Genomic DNA, 22,834 nt, shown 5'->3' with positions numbered 1-22,834 from the left:
ACTTTAAACCCTCCTGTGAAGTTATTGTGCAATTGGGCATGCAATACTTACTAGATCGGCTTCCTCCTCCAGCCTCTGCAGGATCCCGTAGCTGTTTCTTGGGTATTGTTCACATCTGGTGAGTCACAATGCTTGCAGCAGGCCCAGACCCAGCTGGACACTATGGCATAGGTGAGGCTACTGACCTTTATTTGCTGGGTTCTTACCCAGTTACCTTGGGCCTCTGCTGTGGCCCTGTGCACCATCCAGGGGAGCAGGGGAAATAAATCACTCCTGGATTTGGTGGCAATGTCACTTGCAAAACCACAGCCCAGAGCATGTATGAGGGCACTGATCAAGAATTCCATTGTGTTTCTTTGTCTTCTGCTACATCCTTTATAGTCCTTTGTGTTGATTCCTTCCCGAGGCCAGGTCAAGGTGTGCTCTCTCTCTTTTGTTTATGGGGGCAGTGACCTGTACCTATCCACCCTGCAACAATTCCTGTCTGAGCAGGGTCAGACATACACGAACCAGAGGCCACCAGAGCCTTGGCAGGCTCTTCAAAACTAATCAATTGCTACAACCAACTTGCTTACAACCCCCACCAAAAAGAGCAGCACTCCTGGCTACCTGCCAAGGTGTATGGAGCATTTACCTCCAGTCAGGATGATCCTGGAGTAAGGGAGGATATGGGTAGTGAGCCAGGTGGGGAGAAATACAAACTCCAGCACATTATAAGCAATTAACCCAAAGAAACCTTAGAGTGGAAACTAACTCACTGCAATGAGCATTTACTGCACTTACTAGAGTAAGTAGTCCTTTTTGATATAACTCTTTAGTATTAAGTTCAGCATGGACACGTGATGCTGTAAGAGGAATTGAAGTGGTGTGTTCAAGGTAACATCCTACTGTGGACTAAGCCATAGTTAATTGTTTTTGTTAATTATTTCCCAGTGATCAACAGCCTGGACATTCTTTCTCATTCCCTCCATTTTAAGGTTCACAAAGGGACAATTCTACCTCTTATCTGCTTGAGTAAATCCTACGTTTTCATACTTAGAAAAGCAAACTAGAAGTAAAAAAAGAAAATATAGTAAATCTTGCATGCAGTTTCTGTTTATTAGGGCAAATCTCTTTTTTTTTTTAATATACTGGAATAATATCATGCAGAAGATAAAAAATCCCCACAACAGATTATTCCTCATCCTCTGCCTTTAAGAGACTGCTCTAATAGATAACATAAACAGGTTTAAGCAACTGTAGTAACCATTTTCAAGCATATCTTCTCCAAGGCACTGAGATGCCAAAGGAACAGGTCTGGTGGACATGCATTTCAGATCTGCTAAGTCCTGGTCCCATCTCTCTCACATACCCCTCTGCAGTTTTGAGCAAAAGCAGCTTATATCTACTACATATCAGCTTATGCATCTTTATCAACCTCCAATCCTTGCTTAAATAAAGAAACACAACCACCTAACTAAATCCAGCCTACCTCTCTGTCAAGTATGCCCTCTTCTTGCGACCTGACCCAACCATCCCTGGTTTCTAACATGCAGCCTTAGTCACTCTGCTTTTGCACGTCTTCCACTGTGCATTGGCAATCCCAGCACCACACTCCTCTTTCAAAGGTTTCATCACTCTAATGGCAAAACCTGAGGAATCACTTCAGCTCCTCACTGCAAAAGCCCACAGGTCACCGTGCACTGTGAATCAAGTGTTCAAGCTTTCTATTAGATACACAGGCTGTTCTTTATTTACAAAGGCCTTGGATGTTAAGAAGACACCACTACAAACAGAAGGAGTATTTATTTACAGATATCATTAGCCATTTACCAGAAAATGTAATAAACAGGTCACATATGAGCAGCCGAAGCACTGACTGGCTAACTGGATATTTCAGCTATCTTAATTAACTTCAGTATTGCATCAAATGCTGTAAGAGAGCGACAGATCACTAATGCCAAGTTAGTCATTTTCAGTAACAGTTCTCATGGAATTTTTTCCTTCTAAATAATCAAAACAATTGGTCATTGGGCCTTATAAGGAAAAGTGCCATACCAAACAGAATTTCATAAAATACAGCTGTTTTAACTTCACGGTTCCCTCCAGCATTATCTGCAGCACCTGAATTCTGGAGTTGCATTTTTATGTTTACTTTTAAACAAGATAACAAGATAAAACTATTAAAACAATTAGCAGTAGAGTAACTTGCTCAGATGATTTTATCTGTTCTTAGGACAATGAGACACATTCAATAAAACCACAGCATAGCAAATTTTAGACTAGTAAACGCAAATACTTTATTTTTTAACAGCAAAGTATTAGCTTGTGAGATTTACTGCCAGAAGGTAGCATACAGTTAGACGGACAAGACTTACATAGATAACTGGATCATCCAGACTTATAATATGATTTGAAGAGGACTTCAGAAAAAATAATACCAACCCTCTTTTTTCAGGACAAAATCCAAATCAGCAGAGAGTTAAATAAGAGAGGATCTTCTCCGTATGTTATGGTTATACCACCCCTTGAAGCATCTGATAGAAGCTAATATCAAGACAAAATGCAGGACTAGACAGAACAGTAGTCAGAATTCCTGTGTCGTATCAGATCTAGAGAGGATAACACTTTTGTGAACTCCAAACAGCAGCCTCCCATCTCTCCACAGCATCTTTTGAAACATACAGTTGAGCTTGCCTCGAGTATAGCAAAGTATATGTTTTAAGACCTCGGGCACTGGGATACCTGCCAAGTCACAACAAATATGTATACATAATCTAATCTACTTAAATTTTGAGTGGAAACTCTGTGCCCTTTAGATATATCCCTCAAGGCTACAAATAGCATACTTGTTGGACAGGATGAACTTTCCCTGTGTAAGTAATAACTGTGCTCTTCTGGCATCTCACCGCTCCTCCCGGCTTCTTTCAAAACCAAAGATCGGCGAGGGAGGAGTGATGAGGATGAAGGTGAGGAGGTTCAGAAATAGGAGCAAAAGGAGATTAAGGAAGAGAAAACAGAGACAAATTATAGGCAGATTAGGAACAACAAGGCTCTCTTACCAAAACAGTTCTAAGAAAGCAATCTCTTCCCCCTGCCCCCCTTTATCTGGCAGGTGACAAGTTGGTAAAAAAATCCCCAAAACAGAGAATCCCATTAAGAGGAGAAAAGGGCCTAAAAAGTTAAATGAAGCAAAGCAGAGGCAAAGCAGCAGTGTTAACAAATTGCAAGGCAACACTCACTGTCTAACAGATTTGAATACAGAGAGGATTATTCACAGCCTTGGTATGGTCACCTTTTCTTAGGAAAAAGTGGCGAGAAAGCAAGCCAATGAAATCTTTCGAAGCCTGTACAGGCTTCTACAGCTAAAAATAAAATTAACAAAACAAAAATCAAAACAGTTTAGAGTACACACGAATGTAAACAATCAGGCATATTTTGACAGCACACAGCAGTAGTGAAATAACTGTTGCCTTCTAAAATGAGGGACTATTACTATTTTTCTTTAAAAGCAGGTGAATATTGGGTTTGAAATTTCATACTGCACTTGTTTCTATGACCTATGAACTTTCTGTTAAGAAAAGTTAAACAACTGGATAAGTTTTAATAAGAGATCTTTGCATTTCAACTCTAGAAGAAAAATTTCACTGGCAGTCTTACTTCCTACCACTAACCAATCTCTTAAAATATACTATCTACTAATCCTTCAAAATACTTGGTCTAATTGCACACAATAATGGACAGACTTATCTGAAGCAGATCTAGTGTGGTCTACACTACTTGTTTCAGCAGGATTTTTTTTTCTTTACTTCTAACAGATAACGTTACAACCACAAATTTCAAACTGCAACTGCCCTGCTTACCCAAATCTGAGTTCCAGAGGGCAGGCAAGGGAGATGTGGAGGCTCGTGCCCGTGCCATCAGTGTTTGTAACGGCACAGATGAGCAGTCTTTAAGAAAAAAAAGAAATACTTGTGAACATGAAGCATGGATTCATGACCAGCTAACGCTGGGTAATACAGTCTGACAGCACGGCACCCACCCAAGCTTTCCAGCATTAAGAACACGAGAAAGTAACACATAACACATAGAAACTTGGCTATAGAAACTACATTTCTTTCCTGCCTCCTATCATATCGCAGAAATCTGCTGGAATAAAGAAAGGTATGCATCCCCTTCTCCTGCAGAGAGAGCTGGAAGCTCATCTTACTAAACCACACTGTTACATATTATTGACCACACACAATACACTTATTTCTGACCTGTAACGATGCTAATCTTCCATCCTTCTCCCCAAACACACCGCTCTCTCCCAGCCCCGCCAGTTAGCACAAGCTGCCACCACGATTAGTGCTGGGGGGAAACATCTGCTAAAGGGCCGGGTACAAAATGGTCAAAAAGAGTTAGGGTTATGCGAAGGAACGGCTAAGAAAAACGACACAACGCTACCAAAACAGGAACAACGGCCTGATGATTTCAACATGTCCCTTTCTGAAATCATTTGTTTCCTTACCAAAGCAGGGGGGGTGCTTTCAGAGGAGCCTGTATCCAAATGGGAACATGAGAACGTGTCAGACATCTGTATTTCAGTCTCATTGTTACCACAGTTGTCACCAAAACTTTAAGGTTTGTACCCAAAAGGCTGTACTCACAAAGATGAGGGCTGATACTTCCCTTGAATTACAGGGCCACAGAAACCAGCACTGTGAAATACTACTTTTTTGGGTTTGTTTTTTTTTTTAAAAAAAAAAAAACACCAAACCCACAAACACAAAAAACCCGACCAAAAAACCCCAAACCAACACAAAACAAAACACTGAAGAATCACTCAGCATGGATATAGCTATGGTACAGATAATTACTGCCAGTTAACCTCAAGGCCTGATCCCTCATCAGATTTGATAGCTGCCTTGGCAAGCAGCTTCAGCAGTTACCTTCTCATCTCTGGACCCAATCCCAAAAGCAAAGCAGCTATCTCCAGAACTAGGTAACTCCACCTAAGCAAGCACCTTGTTTACTGGGTCAACCATAGGCAGAGGCGACTGTGCCCAGCCAACACCCAAAGCTGGCCGGACACATACTACTTTGCAGCTCGGAAGCAAGGGGGAGCAGCTCTGGTACAGCGCCTTGGCTAACGCTTTGGGATTGGAGATGGACACATCTGCCCAGCTGTCATGCTGACCAGAGCACAGCAGTGTCAGCCTGTCCAGAGCTTAGTTATTTTGAGTGTGTCTCCACACTGAAACAGTTCAAGGTGCGGTACTTCTTCTTCCCTCCCTTTCCTTCTTGCACTGGTGTTTGTCTGGCCACACAATGTATCAGGCCAGAGAGCTAGAACAGTCACATTAACCCTAGAGAGCTAAACCAGTCAAATTAACCCTACAGAAAAAATGCCAACCACTTCTGTGCAGTCTACGTCTTTGGAGTGGCTTAGTGCCAGCACAAGAGGAGGCAGAGAAGAGCCATCTCAGGTACAGGTATGAGCAGGTTGGGATTCCCACAGCTCTAGCCCAAACCGCAAATCATTGAGAAACTGCAGCCACAGATTTCCTATGGTCCCTTGGCACTAACCGGATTGAGCAGCCACTGAGAGTCAGGGACAGCAGGAATTTCAGCACCCTGCTAAACAAGAAGATCTGGCAGACCCAACGTCCAAGACAGCGGCAAGGGGAATCAACCTGGCAGAACAGATTGAGCACAACAGACTGATGGAGTATCACAGCACTGTGAGATGCTCTCACCTTAGCAGGGGTGATGAGAGGTACTAAATTACTAAGTTCATATTATTGGTAGTGCATGTATTTCCTTGAATAAACTTGGTCAGAACTAAGTCTGTGAAACATCTACAATCACAACAGAGAGATGCATTGGGCAACTGCTCCAATGCACTATTCCCACTACAGTGAAAATAAGGTAGAAGTTTACAGTCCAGTTTACAGCAGCAGAGATGGCTACCAGCCACAGAGACCAACACAAAGGCTTCTGAAAGGTGAATGAGAAAAAGTATCTACTGTATTTATATAACATTACCTTTCATATTGAAATTCTATCTTCTGATTTAATAGGAAGCAAGGCTGCCATGCGATGGGATAGAAGACTCTCAAAACAGCATCAAATCCAAATAAATACTTTTTGTCTCATTTCAAAGTTGAGGAAAGGTAGAGAAAAGTTATCTGGACGTACAATTTATGATGGTAGCATGGCCTCTTGCTTGGAGCATGTTTTCAAAGAATGAACGAAATCATGAAGGTAAAGAGAAAATAAAATAAAATGTAACACTATTTCCAAAAGTTGAACCATGTCAAACATCCAACTTTTCTTCAACATGAAAAAATAGCCTTTATATAAAGGAAGCACAACTATTCTAGTCTCAGTCAGTAAGAAATCTGATATAGTACCACCTAAAGCAGTAGTTTCTTGATCTGAGAGGGGCTAGTTCAAGAATAACATGGCAGGAAAAACAGCAGATAAAGAGATGACAACAGATTACTTTCTGAAAGGTGGAAGGATGTTATTTATGGACTTCTGCCAAGACTGGTCTTCAGTCTTTTTTGATCCAACTTTTTCATTCAGAATTTTTTTATGCCTTTAAGTGAGCACCACCAAAATATGTAGAAAATATGAAACTAGGAGGTATCAGAAGTACAGTGCAGACTGAAACAACGCACAATAAATACTGCAGCAAATCTTAAGGACAGCCACAACAGAAATGGGATGAAAAGTAACAATAAAGGACAGAACAGCACACTTAGAGACTAGTGGTTTCTGCTGAAAAGTGATGAATCATTAGCTGGAAGTAGCGGGGAAGGAAAAAGTTTGTGTATAACCATCCTATAAGCAGCTAGTAAGAGTCACTAAAGAGACCGGTTCAGAAGAAAGAAAATATAACGATTCAAAAAAAGCAGCCGTATTTCCAGTGCATAAAGGGACACACAGATGCCACTACAGTGGACTACCAAGATCTTGCAGGGAACACCATGTATAAATCTGGTAATACATATTCACAAAAAAAAAAATATTTGGAATAGCACAAAAAATACCTGACCAAAAACCACAATTAAAAAAACCAACCCCCAAAACAAAGGTCTTAGTAAGTACACCAATGAGACAAACAGCAGGGCTAGCATAAAGAATAAGTGAAAGCTTATCATATGTAAGTTTAGGCTGGAAATTAAAAGGGTTCCTAGCCAACAAAACACTGGCTTTAAGTTTACATGTCAGAAGATAGGGATGTGACGAGAGGAAAAATCTGACTATGATCTACATAGGTTCACAGACAGACAGACATGTTCTCTGTGACAGTAAGGCATTTGGCTCAGCCAGGGTGATTTGTTCCAGTTCTGGGTCCCTCAATTCTCACTGGAATATAACGATGGTCCTAGTGGGTCATACAGAAGCCCATCCAGCCCAGAATCCTTGCTCCAGTAACAGCCAATCATGAGGAAGGCAAGCATGTAGCATTTTGGGGAAGTATCACCATTTGTGATTTTGAGACTTTCCTATGCTGGACAGATTTTAAAGCCCTCTTTTCTGCTAATTTGGCAGTCCCCTCTTGCGCCCAGGTAAGCTTTTTTACTCAGAAAATCCCACAGCAAGGAATTCTACAGCTTATTTTCACATTTTATTCACAACTCCTTTCTTTTAGCTTGTTCTAAACCCAACTCACACTGTTTCTCTTTCCTCTCAGCTAAAAATTTTGCTTCTCCTTCATCCCATCTAAGCCACTTATGATTCCTTTATGATCTGTGATACGAAACCTCTATTGTTTTCTCCCTTTTGTAGTCTCTTACCAGGCTGAAAAGTCTAAGCCTACTTAGGCCTTCCTTGCTTGGAAACTGTTTCACTACTTTGTTCGTATTCATCACCTTGTCCTGTATTTTCTCCGTTCTACATATATCTTTTGTACAGTATTCAGGAGACAGACACACCATGGATTGCTGCCTGGTTTATTTCTTTCCTAACGATTCCCAATGTCCACCAAAGTACAACAGGTAGTAAGCTTGATGTCTACATCAGGCAAGTCAGCATAAACTTGAATAACAATGGGGGGGGGGGGGGGGGGGGTTTGGGAGGGGGGGGTTTGGGGGGGTGAAGGGGATGGGGGTGGTGAGGACACATGAACAAACACAACATATTGGTGAAGAGGCAACACAACTTTTGGAAAAGGAAATCAAGCCCTACAAATCAAGTGGAGTTCTCTGAAGGCATCAATGAACACGTAGATAAGGGAGATGCAGCTGAACGGCACACAGGTATATCTGCACTGAAGTGGCTAGAGACTGACAGACAAAGCTGAACAGGCTGGTAGTTACTGCCTCTTCCAATAAAGAAGCTGGAGATGTGAAGTGAAATGACGAAGACACAGGTTCAAGGAGGAAATGTACCTGTTGTTCACACACTTCTGCTGTGGAACTCCTTGCAACAGGGTGTTTAGACACTTGAGTTTACAAAGGCTCGAGGGGGCACAGGAAAAAGTTCATGGAAAAGAGTCCTGTAAGAGTTTGTAAATACAAACCCTCCATGCCTGGCTCAGGAAGCCTTTGACAAGCAAATTATTGAAGATCAGGAGAATACTCTGGGAAAGTTATCCCTATACGCTTGCCCTGCTCCTGTGCCTTTTACCACACCTTTGGTTTTGCTACTGTCAGACACAGACCACTGGGCTTTGATATGCACACAAGTGTAATTATTCTTACTAAATAAAATGCAAACAGAATTGGCCAGCATTTATCAGGTTGATTAAAAGCAGAATTTTTCATCTCAGGCCTTGATTGGCCTGGTAAGACCTGTGATAACAGCTCTCAAACAACTCTTGATTTGAAAGCAGGACAATTCCTCTGTTAACTTACACCAGAACTGACACTGCTGTCAGTAGGTACAAATGCTAACTGTAATCCAGCATATTTTACTATTGGCAGAATGAGTAGGATCACATTTCACCATGCTGCCGGACACTTGCCATTATAAGACAAACTCCTCTACATAAGACAACTTACAAATTTGCCAAATTGCTATTGTTCGGGCTGAAATTTTACACGTTAGTCTCTGCTTCAATGTTTTGTTTCTTCACTTTTTATTCATTCCAAACAGTACAGATATATCGAAAAAATAAAGGTTAATGTAAAAAAAGTGGCATCTCTGTCAAAAGATTCTGGCAGACTTTTCCTACTTTTCATAGAGTTTCGACCCCCTGTCCTTCAGGATAGACTTGATAGTGGAGACGGGCGTAGTGGTAGAGCTCTCATTCCTGTGAGCTCTAGCCAAATTTGGCCAATTTCTTGATTGCTTACTCCACAAGCCCTTTAGTCATTCAGAAACCAATCTTTTGAGTCGGCTAATTGAATGCTGTCCTAGAGAACTCAGATTCTACTAGAGATCTCTGTATCATTTAAATTAAACACTACAGAAGAGGTCATTAATTTTCCAGGTCCTTGGCATGGGTCTAGGAGGAGTGATTTGCAGAAATACTTAGTGCCTGCAGCTGCAGTGGCAGGCAGTGAAAGCTGCATTCTAAACAGATTTTGAAGACAATGGTTTTGAAAAACTCGGCCTAGTAACCTCAAAACAGGTTCTCCCAAAAAATGCCACAGAAACCTGATTCTTAAAAAAAACCCTCACAAAAACCACAAGAGCCATTCTCACTCGACATTTTATTCTGTAAGTGCACTGCAGGCTCTCCTGCTTTGGTATCAAGGTGCTTACAGCGCAAGTCTCATGATGCACATTGGGCAAGTAGTGTCTCTCCATCACAAGAGTCAGAAACAATGTACAAGCAGCTAGGTATTTCATGAGGGTATGGACTGTGGCTGTAGGGGAGGATTTCTCGAAGTATCCAGAGCCTGAAGCAAAACATCAAATGTGCTAGAAAGCATACCAGAACTCTGTATAAATATGTTCCATTGTCAAGATCCATGTGTAAGTTTCCAGCCAGCAAACTGGCTTGTGAACTCCCATCTGCAGGATACATACAGCTCTGAGAACTAGCATCCTACTGGGTATTTGCCTTCAGTGATCCAGGGCAGGATAGCATAGGAGTGCCCATGGTGATGACTGAGGGGAACATAATTTGGTTTTGTGTAAATGAGGGACAGATGAATTTACCATTTTATTTAAAAACAGCACTGTCGGCCACCATTGTTAAATTAACCTACAAAATTAAACAGGGTGCATATATGAAACTGCAAGTACTTTAACTGCTTTTTCCCCTTTCCTTTCCACGTGTCTCAGTTCTCCTTAGAGTAATACTGCAAGCTTGTCAGGGGAAGGACAGATGCCTGCTGTTTTCCTTTTCAGCCTCTAGTACACTGAATCCTAAAAATGGATTCTACTTTTTTTTTTTTTTTTAAGGCATGAACAAAGCAACACAACTCCGAAAGCCTCCTTTAGTTCTATTTATTCTTACCCGTCATCAGTGCTTAGAAACAAACATTCTTCCTGTCCACTGCTCTCCTGTGAAAGACCACAGTATCTATAGTTACTAGAGAAGAGCGCTTCAGTTATCTAGGCTCCGATCCTTCCCATGCTTTACTTTTCAGCTTGCCCCAGAAGGCTTGCTTTCTCAAAGAATACCGGAACTAAGGTTTATCTTTTTCCAAAGGCAGCTACTGATATACTCTCTCATCACTGGGAAGCTCGTCATTCCTTCAAAGAATCAAACACCAAGACCACATCTGAAACTGAAGAGGTGAAGAGTCACTTCTGATCAACTTACAACTTCCAGCCAACTTGCCAGGCCTCCCCCGGTGCAAGGAAGGCGGTGAGACTGCAACTCGAGCCCTAAGAAAAGCTGTCAGAGAGCACAGGTTTAACTTTTTAGAAAACAGCTACCAACTTCCCCCAAACCATTTTTTCTTCTTAGTCATAGGTCTTCCTGTCAAAGGAAAGCATATTGGGCAGGTGGCACATACCACCACAGTAACACTGTGAAACTCTCACCAGGAGGACAGAAATAGCATCAGAAACAGCACCTTAACTTCCTTCAAAATATCCATGATTTTCTAACAGCCCTAAGAAGCACACATCACGACAATTCCCCCTATCCTAAGAATGAAATGGCATGAGAGAGCAGAGGGAGGAGGACTATATCAAGCAATAATCTTTCCTATTCCTTTCTTAAACCATGCCTGCTTACATGGCATTATAAGAGGCAATCTCACACAAATATGAGATTTTTTTGGGCTGATCTTGCTGGGCTGTTTCTCCCTGGCCATTTGGAAATCAAAATTTATTAAAAGAAAATATTGGTTTTTTGGCTAGGGGTATCTTCAAAGCTTTCCTTCTTAGAATCCATGAGAAGATACTTCCCACTTCAGTCCAGTGGAGCTGCACAAATTGTGGCTAAGAAATTTTGGGCATAATTCTGAAAGGAACAAACAAACAAGCCGAAGTCCAAGTTCACACAAATATCCCCTCAGAGCAGTTGTTTATTTTATCTAATTCTTCCAGCTGTGCAAAAGGTGCTCTAAACAAACAGAGCACATTGCAGAAGAAAGGGAAGCCACTCAACACAACCTGTGATATGGCAGAGTTCTTCCCTGGTGTGTGAGAAGTCAGAGTCCAAGCTGCTGCTGCCGCACACAAGACAGGGCAAAGGACCTGAAACTCTGTTGGCAGATGGACATTTCTGATGGTTCATCTCAAGGAATGTATAAGAACAGCACATAAGAATCCACTGAGGCATCCAAGTAGTCAGAGGATCAACGTATTCTGGAGGTACATCCTCGGCCACAACCTGCTAGAGCTTTATCTAGGAACTACTTACCAATACATGGGTCTCTCTGTTTCCTAGTGCTCCTATGTCACAGAGCACCCTCAGACTAAGCAGTGCAGAAACAAGGACACAAACATTTTTCTTTTGCAACTGAGGAGTAATACATGACTGAAAAATGATGAAAGCAGAGTAGAAAAACAATCTGGTGTGGGAAAATGGTACATTAAAAAAAAGTAATAATGAAACATTCAGGAGAGGATGAATCAAAAACAAAACAAACTCAACACTTCCTATAAATCAAAGATTTCAAAATACTGAACAATTAAAGGCTTGATTATGAAGAAATCTAAACACATGCAAAAATAAAAGGGCCAGATCAACAAGGTGTCTCGAAGTATTATTAAAATGATGGTCCACCTTGAGAAGGCAGTTTTCAGATGCACTGACAACTCTGGGCAACCTTATTTTATGCTCTCCATTTTTTCTTGGAGATACAAATGAAAACCATTGTTGAGGAAAACTGCACAAACTTAGAATAAACATGAAAGGGTAACAAGATGGGAAGCAAGTCATTACTTGACAGGAAAAGAGAGAAAGCAGAAATCCAGAAAACCTGAAGCAGACCAAGAAACAAACAGTTCAGATGGCAGAGGGATGCAGTGATGGTGGCTAAGGACACACACTCTTCTCATCGTCTTTTTCTATAAGTAAATTATCATGGGCTCCACCTCTCATCTTTCTTGGTGTTTTAAATATAAAAGCTCCTCTTCAGTAAATATATTCTTATCTTTAAAACATAATTACGGTCTGAAAGCTGACATTATAAATAGCAATAAGGAGCTTCATATTCATGTCTTCTTCATTTCTGTATCAATTTACTTGATTGAAACAGTCAAGGATATGTCTTCTGGTCCTCCAGACTGAAAGGAGTTCTTATGAGGGTTAATCCTAAAGAGGTGTTTGACAGGGTGACAGTTTTGAGTTTATATCCATAAATAATAGCTGAAATAGTAATGTATAACTGTAAATACTTATATATATTTAAAGGACAAAGCATTCACAGATGTTTAGCAACTTCCTTAAGAAAAGCAAGTATCTGAGTGAAAAAAATAGATTAGGGAAACCTAAAAAAAAATAAAAAGAATACATAATCCACTAATCCATACTGGCATGCCAGGAAAACTTAAAGACAATTTGGAACAAACTTCCCAAATTCTTACAATTAGGAAATACATGAGGAATAACATCATGAATAAGTCTTCAAATTAGCAAGTGACCAAGAAGTATACGCTTTGCCAATTTCAGTTCAAATCAAAATACTTCATGATACATGCATATTTTTAGTACTTTTACAAATAAATTGAGGTCTTTGGAATAAGATTCTTCACTCACTAACATTCTCTTTTTCTCCCTTGTAGTGTCAGAAACAGCCATTTCAAAATTACTTTTGCAAATCTGCAAATTGAAAGGGACAATTAATATGTAATCTCATATGAAGTTTGAATGTTTGAAAAAAATGACAAAAATCTTTTAAAATGAATCTCAGAAAAGTTTTTTTTCTTCACTTTAATGACTGTCTGAAATAACTACTGCACTAACCTGATGACACACTTATTTACTATATTTTCTTATGCCCGTTATTCAGTTGTTGGCAGTAATACAGCTTCATTTAGCAATAGCTTGGACCCCTCAGTAAGGGAATGTGTACATAGTAGCTCTCTAATCTTGCTGCCCAGCTGCTAAGACAGTCACATGAGTCACTTGCTGCCTTTAGAGCAACACACACCACTTGCTGAATTTAGAGACATTCTCTGTTTCTGCACTCGTCATACGTATAAATTGAGTAATACCCTATCCTAATCACACACAGCTCTCTAGGTGGGTTTTTGTTTTGTTTTGTTTTTAAATGTAAACCAGTGAGTCAAAGGACACATTTTTTATTAATGCCGTTAACAACCCAGCTCCACAAAGTGATTTATGTACCGTTTTTCAGTGTTATTGTTTTCATTCTAGTTAGACTAACTTCAGGAATCAGTTCAAACCTAGGTAACTTCACCTAATTGTTCAGTGAAAATCCAGCCCTGGAAGAATGAAGAACTCTGACTGCCAGGACGATTCAGTACATAGCTTTGGAACAAAATGCTTTACAACATTTGCTTCCTTATCAGGATTTTAAACTGTGACTGTTTGGAACACCACCTTATTCAATAGTCTATTTAAAAACGATTTACATAAAGACTGACATAGTTACTTCCATGCAGCACTTTGGTCTACTGACACATAAAATCCTTGTTGAAAATACTTTATTTATTAACATAATCTGTAGGCACTACGTGTGAAGTACTATCACATACAAACAGTACACAGCCTTACGTTACAGCAAAACACTGTGAGGCTAATCTTTGGACTGTCACTGCAGCCTCAGCGTAGGCCCTATGATGTTTCATTTTACTCTGTATCACGTACTATCTTCTTTCCCATATTCTCCCTGTGTCTCATTACGGCACTGTTCTTTGCAGATGGTTGTATATGGAAGTGATCAACAACACAAAGCATTATGCTCTGGTCATACACATTCACAGACTACCAGTGTAGCAAAAACCCCACAGAATCGTACTTCAGGTATGGTGCAGGGCTAATGCCACCAAAACCGAGGCATCTTTTAGATTACATGAAACACTTCTCCAGTTCAAAACTATATTGGCCTAAACTGCAAAAGGTGTTTTAGTGTGCCTAAAGAAGAAAGCAGCATGTCAAACCTTACCTAACTCTATTAGTTTCAAGTATGGCCAAGCTTGCCTTAAAATAGTCTTTACGGACATCTTGCCAGTAGGAAATCACAGTAAGCAATGTCCCAGCTCGCCAGTCGAGCAGCAGCACGCTTTCAAGTTAAATGCTCTAATCTGTCAGATAACATTAAATAGAGCTCCATAACTAGCCAGAATAGAGCATCAAGTAGTAACAACTACCTGAATTTCTCACTCATGTGTACCATTCTGAATTAGCATTTTTTTAAAAAGCAAAGAGGAATAAAAAAAAAAAGTTATTGCTACGCTGTTCCAGCAAACTTTACACAGTAATTCAACTAAGTGCAAGCAAATTCTTCGCATTGGTATTTAATACCCAAAAAATTCTATTCACTGATGTACACAGTGTCAGTAAACCTAGTCAAATTTCAGACTCACACGCACATATCTACTGTTCTTACAAGTAACACTTAAGATTTCTGAAGTCGATAAGGCAGAACTATATTTTTCTGTTGTATTTTTTGCAGAACTTCAGTTGTAAATTTTACTGGATTTTTTTCCAAGTCAGTATTGCTGTTTCTCATGTTTGTGTGACTCTCTACACAGCAACAACATATGGTTACAAAAATTGAATGAGGAAAACCCAACTTCAGAAAACAAAGTGACAGAGGAACATGGGGCAAGATTAGCAATTGAAACTACTAATCCAGATGAACCTCAGACTCTCCAAATCCAGATGAATCTCAGAGCCTCCAAATCCCGCTGGCAGAAATTCTCATCCTCCTTTACTCTATCTTTCCCATAATCAGTATAGCATTCCATTCAGGCATTTGGCTATCACAACATAATATTCTACATCAAAATTAGGAACTGCTACCCCACACACACTGAGAAAAGGTTTTTGCATATGCCATTTTTAATCAACAATTTGTCTCGAATAACCAGAATGCCTTAAAGCAGGCCAAACCATGCTGACATATAAAACAATTCTTGGAAAAAAAGCTGCAATTTGATAATGCGCGTATTATGCATTCTATTAAACAAGGCTCTCTCCTTAAGAATTCAAATTTATCGGTATATTTCTGCGATAACCTGAAACCTTTCAGATGCACTCTAGTAAGAGGTAGCTGCCTGGAATAAAAACATTGCCTACAGAATGATGTATGATGGCTTAGTGGATTAGCATGTTAAAAGCATAATCTCTTTTGACACAGCTATTTTTAAGTGGTCTCATAAAAAAAGTATAAAATGCTAATTCTGTTTTCCAATAAACATAACTTTTGATATGCTGAGTCAGAGGTGTTATGCATAATAATCACAGCAGGAGTACAATGCTGTTTGTATTTGTTTGGAGGAAAAAGCATGAGCACAATTCCATGCAAATAACAAGAAAAAAAAATCACGGAGCAGAATCCAATTAAAGGCAAAGACACCAGAGGGGAACAGTAATTCTGACAGAACAAAACACTTGTTTTCCAAGGTACAAACCACATTACTAGAAAGTCAACTCCAAAGCCATGTAACTTTTACATTCAGATTTTAAAATACACAATTCCAACACTGGACTAAAATACTGGGTGCCACTAAATCAGTACCATATCACTTTTCTATGTATTACTTTTCATTCTGAATTCAAACCCACAAAACCAACAAACTCACTAACCTTAGAAAGCACTTTATTGTGCACTATCCGAATGTAGTAGAAGAGCCTTGTGTTTGTACAGCTCCCAGAAATAATCATAGCAGCGTTCCGAATACCGATGCGTGTCTAGGTACCTAACATTTTTAACCTCAGAAAAAAAAAGTTACAGATGTATATGGACACAACATCATTTTTTTTCACTCTCATCAAGTTCTAATGGTTTTGTTACTGCAAAAATTCTTCTAAATATACATGATGTATTATTTTTGTAAATATATAATACACATGCCCTTACTGAGGGATCCAAGCTATTGCTAAATGAATCTCCCATGACATATAAGTATTATTTACTTGGTTGAAAAATATGATCAGATTAGTATAGTAGTTGTTCTTCTTTGCTTTCAAGACAGTTAAGTATTTTTCCAAGATCTTTAGTAAAAGGACTTTTGTCATTTTCAAACACTCTAACTTCATACGTGGTTACATTAATTGCCCTTTCAAGTCAACAGACTTGTAAAAATCATCCTGAAATGTCCATTTCTGATACTGCAGGAAAAAATGAAAATGTCAGTGAGTGACAGAAGAATCTTATTCCAAATAATTTATTTGTAAAACCCAGAGTAAAGCAGTTCCCTGTTCACACTGTAGAAAGAGACCAGTCCTTCACTGCAGGTCTGCTCCCTCCACATTCAGGACATTGCAGTTCCATCATTAAGCAGCATCCCCTGCTGAGACACACATGACTACTGTTCCATGATGTACCCTCAATGACCACCAGTTTCCGAATAATGCTAAAAAAAATACTGGTTTTACCCTGAAAACCCTAAACAGCTCAATTCTTGACAACCTGAAAGAGCACTCCTTTTCATGAGTGCCACCTGAAACAATCTCAAATGCATGTTGCAATAAAAAAAACCAAACAAAAAACCAACAAAAAACAGATGGGGAAACACCACTTGCTCCCTGAGAAGCACTTCAACTTTAACACAGACCTCTTATTCTGAGACAGGCTTAAAATGTTAGCATTACAGACTATACTCTGTACATCTACTAATGACCTACCTAGAATTTGATAAATGGAAATGATGATATTTGGAAAGCATGAATATCTTGGAGATCACAGTGAAGAAGAACTGTCAGCATCCAACTGGATTTTAATAAGCTTTGCCAGGGGAACCTGGGACATGCAATTTTTATTGACTGTTTCTTCAATTTAATTTGTTTTTATTTATAGCTAAGCACTGTTGAAGAGGCCAAGGAAACTCAAATAATCTGGTCAAGATCAGACAGGAAAAAAGTCTCCCTCTTTAATCTACAAATTCTGTAGTTCAGGTCACTTAATAACTTTGCCAGCCACAGCACTGTACTCAGAAATATCAAGAAACAGATTTCCTAAACAACTGATGAATGTAACAAATGAAGGCAAAAAAAGAATAAACTTTTATCCCCACATAAGCAGTTTAGAAACACCCAAAGCAAGAAGATAGGATACTTGCTCTTCAGGCCTGAGCTCTGCCATGCATGGGGGAGATTATACATATTTTTGACTACGTGCTCTCTCAGATGTACCCCCAAACACAAAATCACATCAAGAATTTACAAAGTTGCTAAGTAACTATTCATTTGCAAGAGGGATACAAATACATTATGATCTCCATCCACTAGACCTCTTAACCTTCCCACAAAGGCCTAATTTACAAAAAGTTTGGAAATATACATACACACACACGTATGGATAATTGTCAGAGCACTGCTGGCAGCAAAAATGATTGCAAATTTTTATGCATATTTGGGAAGGAAGAATTAACAAATCAGTTAAGCCCAGTCTTCTCCAAACTACAAGTCTTACTACTACTTCACGTAACAGCTACAGAGCACTTTCAACTTGACAGCAAATTTCTGCCTGCATTTAGGCTTTTTTGTTACCTACATAAAACCTTTATGCCAAAACTACCACCAAATATCAAACTATCTCCTTTATGATAAAAGTTGCACGCTTAGCAGAAAGAATTATGTGACTTTCCACCACAGTTTAACAACTAAAACTATGACAGGAATAGGGGAGGTTTAGGGCATCCATGAAATCTTTGAGGGATTGCTCAGAGTTGAGAGACTTTCCATGGCTTGATTCCTGGTGAAAACTGGAACAAACAGCCCAATACTCAAGTACTTATTCAGACAAAACCTCTAGGGAATTCAGTCTGTCTAATGAAGAATTGTGGAGCTCACAGAGATAACTGAATATATTATCAGTTTCGAGGTTGCAACATTACTGTGTGACTGAAATCACAAATTCGTAGGATTTTAATATTTTGAGAGACTGAGGGGCAGTGCTTTAAGTCATCAGAGCCCCTTCCTGACCACACCTCCCTCTTCACTCAAGGATTGAAGAAAGATCCAGTCTCCCTTATGTTCAGTATTATTATTAGGCAAACTACAGAAAAATAGAAAATAATAATACATATTCAGCCTCCCCAAACTAAAGCACTTTTCTACTCCAATCAAACGAATGAGTAATCAATGCAGTTAAAAACTGCTTAAATGCACTTTCCTTTCAGAACAAATATTTAAGCATAATGAAGAGCAGGAAGTTTGTTTTACCTGATGCATAGATAAAAACTGTACTAGAAATCAAAATGTGTTACTCAAGATGGACTTAACTTACTTGTTCTCAAATATTCCTAAGTGGTCAAGTTTTCAAAGGTAAAATAGTATTATACTACAGGGGAGACCTCCATACCCATGCTTTTTTCCCCCCAAATTTATTTCACAGTTTATCATTTCTGAAAGTGTAAACTATATTTCTGTTTGCCTTCTATAGCAATTGATGCTGGGACTGTGTTTGAGTATTTCTTTGAGAAATAGTGATACCACATACTTGACTGATGCTGCAAGGCTGCAAAGCCTGACATCTCTTCCTCATAGGCTAGTTTCACATTCATCCAGTTTGGGACTATTCCCATCATCCAAATACCACTACAATTAAGTTTCCCGTGTTACTCTACACACAGTTTTTATACTTGTAGCATCATCAGCATAAGTTAATTCCACAGTATTCCTCAGCTCAATTTTTGAGTACAGAAATGATCAATATCAACACTTAATGGGACACAAATTCATTTTGAGAGAACAAAAGTTTTAAATAAGTGAAGGAACTGCTGGGTTCAGAAAAGAGTGCATCCACAAGAAAAGGATACAGTTGTGCAGCTAAGACAAAAGCCCTTTAAAATTACAGCTGGGAAAACATTACATTTTACAAGTAATGAGAAATTAAACGAGTTTGATATAAATATTTCATATATACTCTTTAAAGCAATTTCAACACATATTAAAAACAGCCTGAATAATTAGGATAATTAACATATTATGATTCTTGGTAACTTTTAAAGTAACAAATAATGTAACTTTGTTGTTTAGGAATGGAGCTGATTTCATTGTATTGGTATGCTTATAACTGTACTTAAACACCATTTAAAATAGCATGTAGCAACACCATCCTTTGACAGATGCAATAATATTTTTATTACTTTTTCTGAAACTGATTAAAATATAGCCATAAGCTATATGTTTGTGCTGGGATATAATTAGAAGTGGTTTAGCCTAAACACAATCCCAGTATTCAAAAGAATTAAAGAAAACTGTCAAGTCACAGAGGAAAAAAAAAAATCTACAGATTAAAATTAACTGGCATTTATTGCGATCAGCTATGCCTAAGCTCTCTTCTAAGCTATGTGGTTCACAGTCTCCTAGTGTCCTAGATGAAACAAATTATGCGTGTATTGACCACAGTAACTTCCAGTGAACAAAATAAGCTTGAACAATGTCTATGTTTAGCTTTTAAACAAAGCACAAAATCCTAACTGGATTTTACATTTGTTTTATTTCGGTTTAATGCTCACTCTTCCTAAAGTACTTGTGAGGGGAAGAGCACCAGTAACTGATAACAGGTAACTAACACCATAAATTTATGCCTTCACAGTGTATCTTCTGATGAAAACCTAAGAACAGCTGTAGGCAATTTCCACTTCTGTGTATTTATATTGTATCTATACTTCCATGTGATAAGTACAGTATTATTATTAAGCCTTGCATGTAGGCAGCTGTAGTAAATGCACAATTAGTATAAATGAAAATTCCACACCTGACAGTAAGAGTTTGAAGAAACTTAACATTTACAAACTTGTAAATCTTTTATTACTAACTATACAGGCTTGATTAAAATTTAATAGTAAGCTGCCAGAATCTCTCTTTCTGCCTTTTCCTCAAAAAAAGTCTCTCTTAAAAAAAAATGCTGTATCACAACAGATTCAAAAGACATATTCTCCCTAAACAACCAGATGTTTCCTTAGAATGTGTGTGTATTACATAGAAATGTAACATTCATGATAAATACCTACACCCCACAATAAACAGTTTTATTAGAAGTGACAAGCACTTGGGACAGTAAAATCTGATTTGCATACACAGGGTCTTTTTGCTGTTCAAACATTTAGTGTAATGAGATCTCATTAATCTAGAATCAGATGATTTGCAGGGCTTTTCAGAGAACTCATGCACTAGTAAATCTGATACCCTGTAGTATACAAATACATACTCAGTAAATGAAGAGGGAAGATAAGCTTTCTGATACTGTCCTTGCTTTTTGATTACTTGGCAATTCAGAGTAAATGTGCATAAGACAAAATCAGCCATCTACATCTTATCTAATGAGAAATACTTCAGATTTGGCAGTCTCCAACGTGAAATGTGACCCACAACCATAAAGAAAAGCCTTTAGGGTGAAAGGTGGTGATACACAGCGTCAGGCTACCAGGTAAATTACCTGTACCATACGTAAGTCTATGTGCAATCTGTATGGTTAAATGTTATGAAATAAAATATTATTTACAACAGTATGGAAGAGATTATTAGTTATCCTAACTTTAGTAAAAAAACAACTTTGACAAATAATTCCCTTTAAACACTTTCTAATCTGCTTTCTGGGGATATTCTCCTTTGAGAGAGGAATTTAGCACATTAAGTGCAAAAGAAGATTATAGCAATTCCGTTTACTGTAACAGACACTTTTTGCATTTTTCCAAGTTCCTTTACATAGTTATTTCTTAATTGCATTTGATGGCAATTCTAGGTTTTGCTTTTCTGATTCCCACCTGACTTCTCAAAGCTGATTTGAGCTATTTTACTTCGGAGTTTTGAGTTACTGTTGTGTGTATTACAGCCACAGTTGTCTACATTCATTTGTTTTATCTATCTCTCTTTTTGGTTTTATACTAGTTCAGCCTTGGTTTTTTTTTCTTCTTTCCTTTCCTTTGAACAAGTAAAATAAAGTTATGCACATCAGGCCACATTCTACTCTCTTCATGCCCCCTTGTAAGTCTACAAAAATCGCCAGGGTTGGGCATGTGTGAAATAGCCCATGACTCTGGCCATGCATTTAATGTATTTGACAAAGTACCTCTACAGCCTGGACAGGCAGTGAATTTGGTGAGGGGCAGAAGTTATCATAAAGAAGGCTGTGACAGAAACTGATTTATTCCTTCAACATGAGAATAACTGTATAAGCTTTCCCACTCTTCACTGTCATGCAGTCATCTCAAAACCCCACTCTGTACGGCGGTTAATTTTAATGCCATGATCCTACAGTAACTGTTTAGAAGACATGTAGGGTCCATTTAAATATTAACAATTTTAATATATCCTATGAGAAGGCCCCAACCTCTGTAACTGCTATCACGTAACTATTTTCAAAAGCATGTTGTATCTTGTCAAAAGATTTAAAACCCCCTCTAATTCTATTCATTTCTGCTAATTCATCCTTCTAAGATGAGACAATAACAGGTGAACACTGATACCAAAGTAGGCAAAAAAATACTTCAACAAGCCAATCTAAGTGAAAGTAAAACTGAACTCAGTAATGGTGACCAGTTCTGTTCAGTATTAGGTTTTCGTAACTTGCGTACAACTAGAATTTTTCACATTTGATGTTTGGTTGACAACTGTTCATTTAAAATGCATTAGTAACTGTAATCTACTCAATTTCAGATAAAGGGTCACTATATTCCTTGAAAAATTAAAAATAAAATATAGGCAGCTGTGTAAGTGATTATACGGAGAGTTTATCAACATTTTATACTCAAGTTACAAGTTCGCAGAATTTAAAAATCAAAATAAATTTAACTAAATTCTAGATGTGATTTTTTTGACTAGCAGGAAAAATACACAACTCTCTTGTTATCTAAATGCTCAGATAAATGCAAAATAAATCCTCTACACTTCAGAAATTTAAACATTTTACATATGATGAATACAAAATGTTACTTTGTTCTAATATTTGAATTATTTTAAATAGTTTTTTAAGGCTACCTAAATGTGTGGTAATTGGTTAAAGATGCTTAACAGTTCAGTGGGTAGATACTGCACATTTCTTTCAAAAGTAATGCAAGCTAAATCCTCACTAGTGGCAAATCTTTGGAGAATATCTCCTGGAGATCAAGACCTCTATCACTTCAGCAGTGGTGGCTGCTAGCTCCTTCTAACTCTATACTGATTTCAGAATGGTCTAATTGCTCTAACATATTTCACATTTTCCAGAACATCTCCCCTTGGTAAACAGATAAACTTATTCAAGAACCCTCCCAAAAGGTATTTGCTGACAAAAAAAATGGTTTTCAAGAGGTAAGAGGTTGCAGATACAAAATCTAAAAAGCTTATGTTTTAGACTCTGAAATAAAACATCTCTTTTAACAAAATAACCTT

At 38.4% G+C, this 22,834-nt stretch overlaps 1 protein-coding gene across 6 annotated transcripts in view; it reads right to left on the bottom strand.

Moving 5' to 3' along the window:
- Window positions 1–22,834, bottom strand: part of PLAG1 (PLAG1 zinc finger) — a 54,694-nt gene that overhangs the window by 27,098 nt on the left and 4,762 nt on the right. Inside the window, exon 1 of one of the 6 annotated variants that reach the window (XM_064442692.1) lies at window positions 52–3,828. The exons of the other annotated variants lie outside the window; for them this stretch is intronic. The gene's annotated coding sequence lies outside the window, so the exon portion shown is untranslated. Of the gene's footprint in view, window positions 1–51; window positions 3,829–22,834 lie in introns of those variants that run through there. 6 annotated transcript variants of the gene reach the window in all.

The sequence above is a fragment of the Phalacrocorax carbo genome, chromosome 2, assembly GCF_963921805.1.
Source record: "Phalacrocorax carbo chromosome 2, bPhaCar2.1, whole genome shotgun sequence".
Lineage (NCBI taxonomy): Eukaryota > Metazoa > Chordata > Aves > Suliformes > Phalacrocoracidae > Phalacrocorax > Phalacrocorax carbo.
The sequence above is the reverse complement of the archived record's forward strand: the minus strand, read 5'-3'. Positions and strand labels throughout refer to the sequence as shown.